This window comes from Penaeus japonicus, unplaced genomic scaffold (assembly GCF_977035675.1).
Source record: "Penaeus japonicus unplaced genomic scaffold, GWHDUDI00000001_assembly GWHDUDI00000021, whole genome shotgun sequence".
NCBI classification, from domain to species: Eukaryota; Metazoa; Arthropoda; class Malacostraca; order Decapoda; family Penaeidae; genus Penaeus; species Penaeus japonicus.
The window spans coordinates 25,162,323-25,172,322 of NW_028234423.1; the positions used below are offsets into that span (position 1 = coordinate 25,162,323).

General features: G+C 37.8%; 1 protein-coding gene across 3 annotated transcripts in view; it reads right to left on the minus strand.

Annotated features, from left to right (window-relative positions):
- The window catches only part of LOC122247373 (uncharacterized), a 19,902-nt gene that overhangs the window by 4,401 nt on the left and 5,501 nt on the right, over positions 1-10,000 (minus strand). Inside the window, exon 1 of one of the 3 annotated variants that reach the window (XM_043006609.2) lies at positions 6,612-6,676. The exons of 1 other annotated variant lie outside the window; for it this stretch is intronic. The gene's annotated coding sequence lies outside the window, so the exon portion shown is untranslated. Of the gene's footprint in view, positions 1-3,402; positions 3,584-6,611; positions 6,677-10,000 lie in introns of those variants that run through there. One more of the 3 variants, XM_043006611.2, reaches the window with a different exon arrangement.

Sequence of the window (10,000 nt, forward strand, 5' to 3'; positions counted from 1 at the left end):
GATGGAGAACGATAAAAATATATACAGCGATTTTCTACATGCTTACAGCGTTGTAAAACAGAAAAGCGAAATACAAAGTTACATCACTGTCCTCGTAGTTTTGAAACTTTCCCAGACGTTCACCAGCACTTCCGCTTAACATAACTTATGCCCGCGGGCGCCCTCTTCTATTTCACAAAACTCCTTATCAAACCACAACCGACCACGCCCAGTTGATTAATTTAGTTGTGTTTTTGTAATAAGAATCATCGTCATTTGGAAGACGTTCATATTATCTAATACGCTTGTATTCACTTACGTAATTAATTATCATTACTTCGATAATGAATTTTTTTACTGTTCACTTTTTCATTTTTTACCTGAATCAGTAATATTTTTGTTATTCAAATGTATTGTCCAACTGCACAATATCACGTTAGTAAATACTGAATGTTCAATCATCTTTTATCAGGAAATTTTGCGATATCTATTTGCAATTTTGTTGATTCTGTCAATAATGAAATTAACATCAATCACAACTGAAGTCAACGCGTTACCAGGATAACAACAGACACAAAAATAATGCCAAAACACAAGATTTTTTACTGATGATGTGATGTTAACGATTATATTGCAATATGAAATCAAAATATGACAATGGTAACAATACCAAAAAACAACAACAATCGCAATCATGGAAATAATAGTTTGATAATAAAAAAAGAAGAAAAAAAAACATATCAAATTAATGATACTAATAACAAACTGATTAAAAATCTCATAAAATAAAAACGACAAGTTATCACAACAATCATGAAAACGACAACTATAAAAGCAAAAGCAATACCAGTGCCGAAGAGCAGCCCAAAAGGAGAGTACGAACGCATTTTCTTTTCCGATAAAAAATGTAAATAAATCCAGCAGTAATAAAATGCCGTCGGATGAGTGAGTCGCCGCGAGGTCGTAGCCACATTCCCGGCTTTTATGGCCCGACTTTGGAAGAGGACGCTGCTAGAGAGAGGGCGAAAAAAAGACTTTCTAATGGTAAACCGTGAGAAAAGCAATTCGAAAAAAGAAGACGAGGGAGACGGTTGCTTACCCTGAAGGAAACTATCTCGAAGGGTAGACTACATTAAGAAGGATATTTTGCATATAGCAGGTCAGAGAGAGGAAAGGCCTAGACTACCTTGTACCAGGGGCCTTCGTCAAATTCACTGGACCGAGCCAAGGACTTGCCTAACCCTATTCTGATCAGTTGGCACTTTATAGCCAGTGTTCTAACGGGAATTGGCTAAATTGGTCTCAAATAGTGTCTATGTGGTAGATTCCACATCGTTTTAATGACTAAAGTTTCATGGCTTCGCTTTAGTACAATGGCCATCAGCTTATAGCTTGTGGGTCTCATGGCGGTCGTGAATCCGTATCTCGGAGCCCGTTAAGATTTACTCGAAGATTGAAAAGTATTTGGAATTTCTTCATATATCTGACCTAAGATGACTGTTATATAAAATTGCATTGTTAGTTTACAATCCTCTTTAGGTGTGGGTATCTTATTACAAAAATAGTTTGGACTTCTCAACTATAATAATAACGACAGATGCATGGGATCCAAAACCTACCAATTGGAGAACAAAAAAGTATATTGCCGCGTCCAGGCTTTCATAGACCATTATCGATTTAGATTTATGATACACTTACATAAATATATTATATGTACGAGTCCAATAGAGAACGTAAAACCTTGCATTTCGAGAAGTGTGTAAGTCTACCAAACAGGCAGGAGGGCCACGTGTGAAGTGATGAATTGCTACTATTTTGCAGGTTACTTTGTCATGTCAAAGCGGGAAGATGGACCATTCTATGAAGCGAAAAGGCAAGTGGACTATTCGGTGGAGCATGGAAGGAAGTCGACCACTTTGAGGAGCGAAGGAAGTGGAACAATGTGTGGGGGCAAGGATAGGAGTGGTCCAGTCCGTGGAGCGAGGAGGAAAGTGGACTACCCTGTGGAACGAGGAGGGAAGTGGACTAACATGTGGAGCGAGAAGGGAAATTGACTAATCTGTGTCTCAAGAAGGGAAGTGGAATACTCTGTGATCCACTCTGTGGAAGAATTACTGGGAAGGGAAGTGGACTAATTTGTGGCGTGTACAGGGACGACCGTTGCGCGAATGTCAACAAGACTGGAAAGCGTCATCAGCTGTTACTGTGATCAATGGTGTGAAACTGCGTCGGGCAAAGCGAGTGTATGATTTCCAAGCGGAACGTTCCCGAAGAAGACTTACTCTATTGATCACAATTCTGCAACAAGCCATGCATATGCAATGAAGAAAATGCCGCGGAAGACATCACTAATTCTGACACTTGGTTAAAACCTTCAAGATACTTAATCTTGACGTTACGCCATCTTTCAAATGAAGCAGACATTAATTAATGCTTAGTATAAGCATTACGATAATTGAAAAACGATACCAGGTTAGGTAATAATGATGAAGATAAATACGATGTTATCATTTATAATGAGATGAATCATAACAAATACATTTCATAAAACGGTTATGATAATAATACTAGTCTCATACTACCAAGATTGTTATGATGAAAATTATAATATAAACGATAACGCCAGTCATAATAATGATAAGAATAATATATATATAAGAATTATAATGAAAATGATAACAATGACAATAAATTATAAAAAAGCAGATAAATAAAAATGACAATGAATATAATGATAACAGACACTTGAGGTAACGGTGCTAACGATGTTATTGATAATGATGTTGACAGTAAATAAGATAATAATAATAATGAATATTATCATCACCATCATAATCACAACGATAATAATAATAGTAGTGATAAATCATAAAGAATAATGATAATGTTAAGAGCAATAATGATATTGATAACACTAGCAACGGTAATGATAAAAGATAATAGTGATAACAATAATGATGGCGATGACAACAACAGCAATAATTATAAAAAAAAATAACAAAATGATATCAGTGACGATAATAACTGTGGCTTTCAAGACAGGAGGGTAATAATTATAATTATAATGACAAAAATGGCAATAACAAGGAGGATGATAATACTAATGATAATAACAATAATAGAGCAAAATAACATTATCAAAATTAACATTACTAACATTATCATTCTGGTTACCTTTATCATCAGTACATTAATTCTTGTCCTGAATATTACCACAAACATTATAATCGCTAATGTATATTTTCTTGCCATTCCATTGTATATTTATTAGCAACATGATTATAAACTTGACGATGAATTCAGATATATCGCATAAATGTCACAAGATATATATATGCTTTGTGCACAAAACACCAAAACGCCTAAGAACTTGAATATACACAAATCTGCATTACATGCACGACATTGCAAGAAAACACTTACACAATTCTCTAATGTCATTACGATATCACCATGTATTTGATATCACCATGTGTTATGGTAATAAAAAAAAGCCAAAACACTCCACTTCGTAAGCACACTTTAAAGTTCTCTTTCTCCAAAATCAACAGCGTGCTTCGAAAAATCGGTTCGAACGCCACTACTATCACTCCGAGAATGAAACCAAGTGTCTGGTGCTCAGTTCAGAGCGACCACTTTTTTTTGCATGATTCTGTTTGCTACCCTGCGAAGGGGAAGTCCCGACTCGATGTGGGTTGCTGCCTTATGCATTTATTGGGAATTAGTGGGCGCAGCTGTGATGGTATGCTTTGCCTTTTCGGGTGTGGATGTTCGAATGGTTCGTGGTAAGGTGGTTGATTTCGTGGTACGTGATGGATCTGGGTATCTTGTGGGTACCAATGGCAAAGGAAGTGGATGTCTCGTTATGGTTTGAAATGTGCCGGGCCTAACTGTTCTTCGTCTTTTTGCTGGTTGGTCTTCCAATTTTCAAAAGTCATATGAGACGTTTATCCTGCTCGTTTTGGCTATCTGATGATATCCACATGCACGCGTGGGTGTTTGCATTTGTTGGTAAGTGTTTATGTTCATGTGGGTGTGTGTTTGTGTCCATGTGTCTACGTTCTGTGTACATGTGTATATGCATTCTCCTTTTCCTTCCTCAAATAAACCGAAAAATCGTGCACAACCTTACAACCAATACACCCAAACAAACACTCGCATCATAACATTCCCACACGCTTCCCCCCTCCCCCCCCCAAAAAAAAAAAAAGCGTAAAGACGGTTGAAAAAAGTACAATTCTTAAGGAAAAACAAAACAAAAACGCAAACGTTACTGTCAGACCCCGCGTGCTGCGTCACCCCGGTGTGCTGTGACCTTGAACCGGCTGAGTTGCGCGTCGCCTTCGTGAGTTTCTTGCCTTCGTAGTTAAGGACGTGGTTGTTTACTGTGTCTACTTAGGTATAGGTCTTTATTGATCTATACCTATCTTTATCTGTATACCTTTATATACATGTGTGTGTGTGTGTGTGTATGTCTGTATGTGTGTATGGTTATATATGTATTTACATATATGCATATATAGGTATATATATGTGTATGTATGTATGTTTATGTGTATATATATATATGTATATGTATATATATATATATATATTTACATGTGTATATATGTGTGTATATATATATGTATATATATACAAATATATCTACATATATATGCATACATATACAGTACATATATATATATACATATATATATAAATATATATGTATATATGTATATATATATATATATGCACATGCATGTGTAGATATTTATCTATTCATTTATTTAAACACACAGACACACACATGTATACATACACAAATATATATAAACACAGACACACACACACACACACACACACACACACACACATATATATATATATATATATATATATATATATATATATATATATATATACATATACTTATACATATATGTATGTATATTTATATATATATATATATATATATATATATATATATATATATATATATAATATATATATATATATAATATACACAAACACACACACACACACACATATATATATATATATATATACATATATAATATATATATATATATATATATATATATAATATATATATATATATAATATATATATATATATATATATATATATATATATATATATATATATATATATATATATATATATATATATATATATATATATGCTTTAATCAAAAAGTCAAACAGTAAAAGCAGCCACTAAAACCTTACTGTGCCCCCATTATATGATAAAACAATTATTCATACTTATGGAAGTCGCTTTGGCATATCAATTCAAAATCCGAATATCAAAGCAAGTGATTAAGACAGCGAAAAGAGTAATATCTTCCAAGTACAGTTGTTACGTGACAAACAAAACCTCAAGAATGACGTAAGGCATTTTTACGCAGCAACCCCGCATTCCTATGTCGAAGGAACACTTTCTTGGATCGATAGCTAGTTGAGAAGCTTTGTCATTTTTGTGGGAATTCCTATACGAGTGGCTCTGTTTTTCTTTTGTTTTACATACATGTTTACACACGGATACATATATATATGTATATATATATATATATATATATATATATATATATATATATATATATATATATATATATATATATATATATATATATATATATATATATATATATATATATATATATATATATATTGTGTGTGTGTGTGTGTACGTATGTATGTGTGTCTGTGCGTGTGTGTATACATGTATACATACATGTATGTAAAACAAAGGAAAAACAGAGACACTCGTATGGGATTTCCCACAAAAAGAGACAAAGCTTCTCAACTGGCTATCGATCCAAGAAAGTATTCCTTCAACATAGGAATGCGGGTGTGCATGTGTGTGTGTGTGTGTGCGTGCTTATACACATTTACAGACATTTGCAAGCAGAATCCCAAACAGAGATCGGAGAAAGCAGGCGGGGAGGGCAGCAGGGCAAAAGCAGCTTTCCCGAAGGTCCCGCGCCAGCAGGACGAACATTCAGGCTCGGAAAGAAATGCCAAAGCAATGCCTAAGAGAGTCGGAATGGCCTTGATATTTCCATGGAGGAGGAAGGCAGCTGCCAGGGAGACATGTTTTTTTCTCTGTTCACATCTATTTCTCTCTCGTTATCTGTCTGTTTCTTTTCTTCTCTTTGTTTATTCATAACTTTAGGTAACTCTTTCTCTCGATTTTGACATTGTGTCTGTCTCTCTCATCTCTTTTTTTATGTTTATCTCTCTCTCTCTCTCTCTCTCTCTCTCTCTCTCTCTCTCTCTCTCTCTCTCAATCAATCTCGTCATTTACTGTTTGAATTACTACATTTAATGCGTTTGATAATTCACAAAGCAACAATGTTTCCTTTGGATGATATATAAAATTGTGTCATATCCGTTTTACAATGTAAAGATAACCATTTCCTTTGATATGAAAAACATTTTTCGATATGAGACAAAAGACCTATTTTCCTAAATCTAAACTGATTTACAAAACACCACTGATCCATTTTCCGATGTATAATCCTTCCATACATATAATACGTCAATTGTTTAATGTTGCTGCAGTGAATAATGCAGCTGATAATGTAAACTATCGATGGAATCACTATTATACACAGAAGACCTTACTTCACTTATAACTTCCAAGATGAAGTGCGTGAAACGGGCTATAAACTGTTGACTGTTGACTGTTCAAATCGCGACTAACTTCCGCGTTCGGTCGGTAAAATGCGTCGTGCGAGCGGATTTGTAAACAAGAGATTATAATCGTTTATATCATTCCCTTGATATCATTTATAAGCCTCTGCTCTCCCCCGGCTCCCCCCCCCGTTCCCCCTACCCACCTTACCCCTTCACTTTCTCCGCGCTTCAGAGATAAGGTTGTAAACAATTCTTGATTCGATTTTCTTTATTGTTTTCCTTGAAAAACATGTCAGTCAATCTAAGGGTAAACTACTTAATAATGTTCTCTTTGTAACAGATATTGTCCATGCGACATGATTGGTGACGTCACGCAAAGTGTCTGTGTGCTTGTGTGGAGTGTGTATGTATTTACCTTTCTCTATCTATCTATCTATTTATCTATCCATTTATCTCTCTCTCTCTCTCTCTCTCTCTCTCTATATATATATATATATATATATATATATATATATATATATATACATATATATATATATTATATTATATATGTATATATACATACATATATATACAAATATATATATATATATATATATACATATACATATACATACATTTACATATATATACACATACACAAGCGCACACACACATACACAAACGAACACAACCAAACACACAAAATTCAACGATGGCCCTTAAGTTTAACAAGAGGTCAACCAACCAAGCGGAAAAAGCAAGCCCAGGAAATGTCACAAAGAACACATATAAACCTAATTACAGAAGGGAAGGCTTTAATGTGTCTTTGTAATAGAGGGAGAGAACATCCTTTGTCGACAAGGGATTCGATCCAACTCATTCCCATCTGAGGAATCCGAATGCATTCCGGAATGCTCATTAACCTTGATCCTAATGATCTGAGTGACAGATGCATTTCCTTATGAATTCAGGGGAAGCATATTTACATAGAGAAGTTAGGTTAACAGATCGAAAGGAATATTCAGGTTGGACTGCATGGCTAATTGCAGCTCCCACACTCAGACAACAAGGAGAGGTGTTTTGCAATCTCGATACCGCTAGTTTGCTTTTTTTGGTTTTGTTTTTGTTTTTTTGTTTTTTCTTCTGCGCTCTCTTCTTCTTCCTCTTCTTCTTTTTTTCTTTTCTATATATCATAAAGCCACGACGCGAAAGTAAGTCTAGTTGCTGTCTGAATTCAGCTTCCTTCTTTGCGAATTCCCGCGCCGGCAATATAGTTCATTTCACTTGAAAAAAAGTCGTTTAATCGAACTGAATGTCCAAGCAGTCAAGAATTCTAAGCCACAATCAACTGCACGAGAAATAGTCCGCTGCATAATTCAGAATTTATTATCGTTCGAGTTCCGTGTCCGAGTCCGGCAGACCACCTGGGCATGTGCGTGTGTCTGCGCTCCCCACTCGACTACCTGCAACATTGCGACATACTCAGCTCCTGGAAGTCTGTTTTGGAGGCGGCCGTTCCAGGCTCAAGGTCACGGCGCTCGGTGCGACCTCCAGCGCCTACGCTCGCTCTCAACCTCTCTCTCTCTCTCTCTCTCTCTCTCTCTCTCTCTCTCTCTCTCTCTCTCTCTCTCTCTCTCTCTCTCTCTCTCTCTCTCTCTCTCTCTCTCTCTCTCTCTCTCTCTCTCTCTCTCTCTCTCTCTCTCTCTCTCTCTCAGTGCGACCTCCAGCGCCTACGCTCGCTCTCAACCTCTCAACCTTTCTCTCTCTCTCTCTCTCTCTCTCTCTCTCTCTCTCTCTCTCTCTCTCTCTCTCTCTCTCTCTCTCTCTCTCTCTCTCTCAGTGCGACCTCCAGCGCCTACGCTCGCTCTCAACCTCTTTCTCTCTCTCTCTCTCTCTCTCTATCTATCTATCTATCTCTCTCTCAGTACGACTTCCAGCGCCTACGCTCGCTCTCAACCTCTTCTTTGTGGGTTGGGAGGAGTCTGAGTGCAAGTGTGTGTGTTCGTGCACATACACACACATACAAACTCTTTCTCACTCACTCTCTCTTTCTTTCTCTTTCTCTTCTCTCTCTCTCACTCTTTCTCTCTCTCTCTCTCGTTCTCTTTCTCTTTCTCTCTCTCTCTCTCACCCCCCCCCCCCACACACACACTCACACACTCATCCACCTACCCACTCACTCACCTACTCAGTCACTCGCACGAGCGACACAAACGGACTGCATCTTCGGACCCTTATGTAAATGAGGGCGATGGCACCTAACGACCCTCTCCTAAAGGGGAAGAGGGGGGGGGGGAGGGAGGGCATGGGTCAAGAAGTCACCTACAGCAATGCTCTAGCAATGAGAGACTGCCTCTGAGGACGCCCATAACCTTGCAACATGACCGAGGGTAGACCGGATGTAGCGGGCAGTTGTATTGCAGGAGGAGAGTCGACCTGCCCCAGGCACAACCAGCGCGGGTGGTTAGATGATGTCACTGCTCTGGATATGCTGGATATGCTGGCGGCGGGCGTCGTCTGGCGGATGTTATAACAGCTATCGACAGGCTGTTTCACTTTCGCTGCAGACGGAATAACCGCTAGTTGATCGGGATAACCGCTAGTTAATCGGAATAACCGCTAGTTGATCGGGATAACCGCTAGTTAATCTGAATAACCGCTAGTTGATCGGGATAACCGCTAGTTAATCTGAATAACCGCTAGTTAATCGGAATAACCGCTAGTTGATCGGGATAACCGCTAGTTAATCGGAATAACCGCTAGTTGATCGGAATAACCGCTAGTTGATCGGGATAACCGCTAGTTAATCTGAATAACCGCTAGTTGATCGGAATAACCACTAGTTGATCGACGTGTGATGTCTGAAGAGAGAGGATCTGCGTATTTTCCCCTTAAGGCAAGTGTGTCTTTCACAGGTGACACTTCGGGTGATCTCTGCACGATTTCCAGCTGTGACGAACCACCTACGTATCATAGCTGGGTTCCCTCTAGCTTTCTAAGGAAGTAAAACAACCTCTCGCTTTACTCTAAGTTTACGTAACTAAGAGGGCCTAGTTCTAAGTGTTGGTTCCGAGTATTCAAATACTTAATGTTCAGAAGCTTGACCGCGTTCTCGCTAACACCCTTCGAGGATTTCTTACGAAGTGCTGGTTCTTCGGGAACGCCAGATTCTCCAAATCGACGGCGAGCTAGTTGTTACTATACCCTCAGGTTGCGACTCGGATTTAGGAAATTCTCATGATGTGATGCCATTCCGAGAATTTCTTTCTTCACTCACAGATGAAGTATGTGTTTAAGCGTGCGCTGAGAGCAAGCTTTTCTCAGATCGGTTAAAAATGTTTATGCAATCTCAGTATTCTGGTGAAATCTGAAACCCGTTCTAGAGACAAACGACA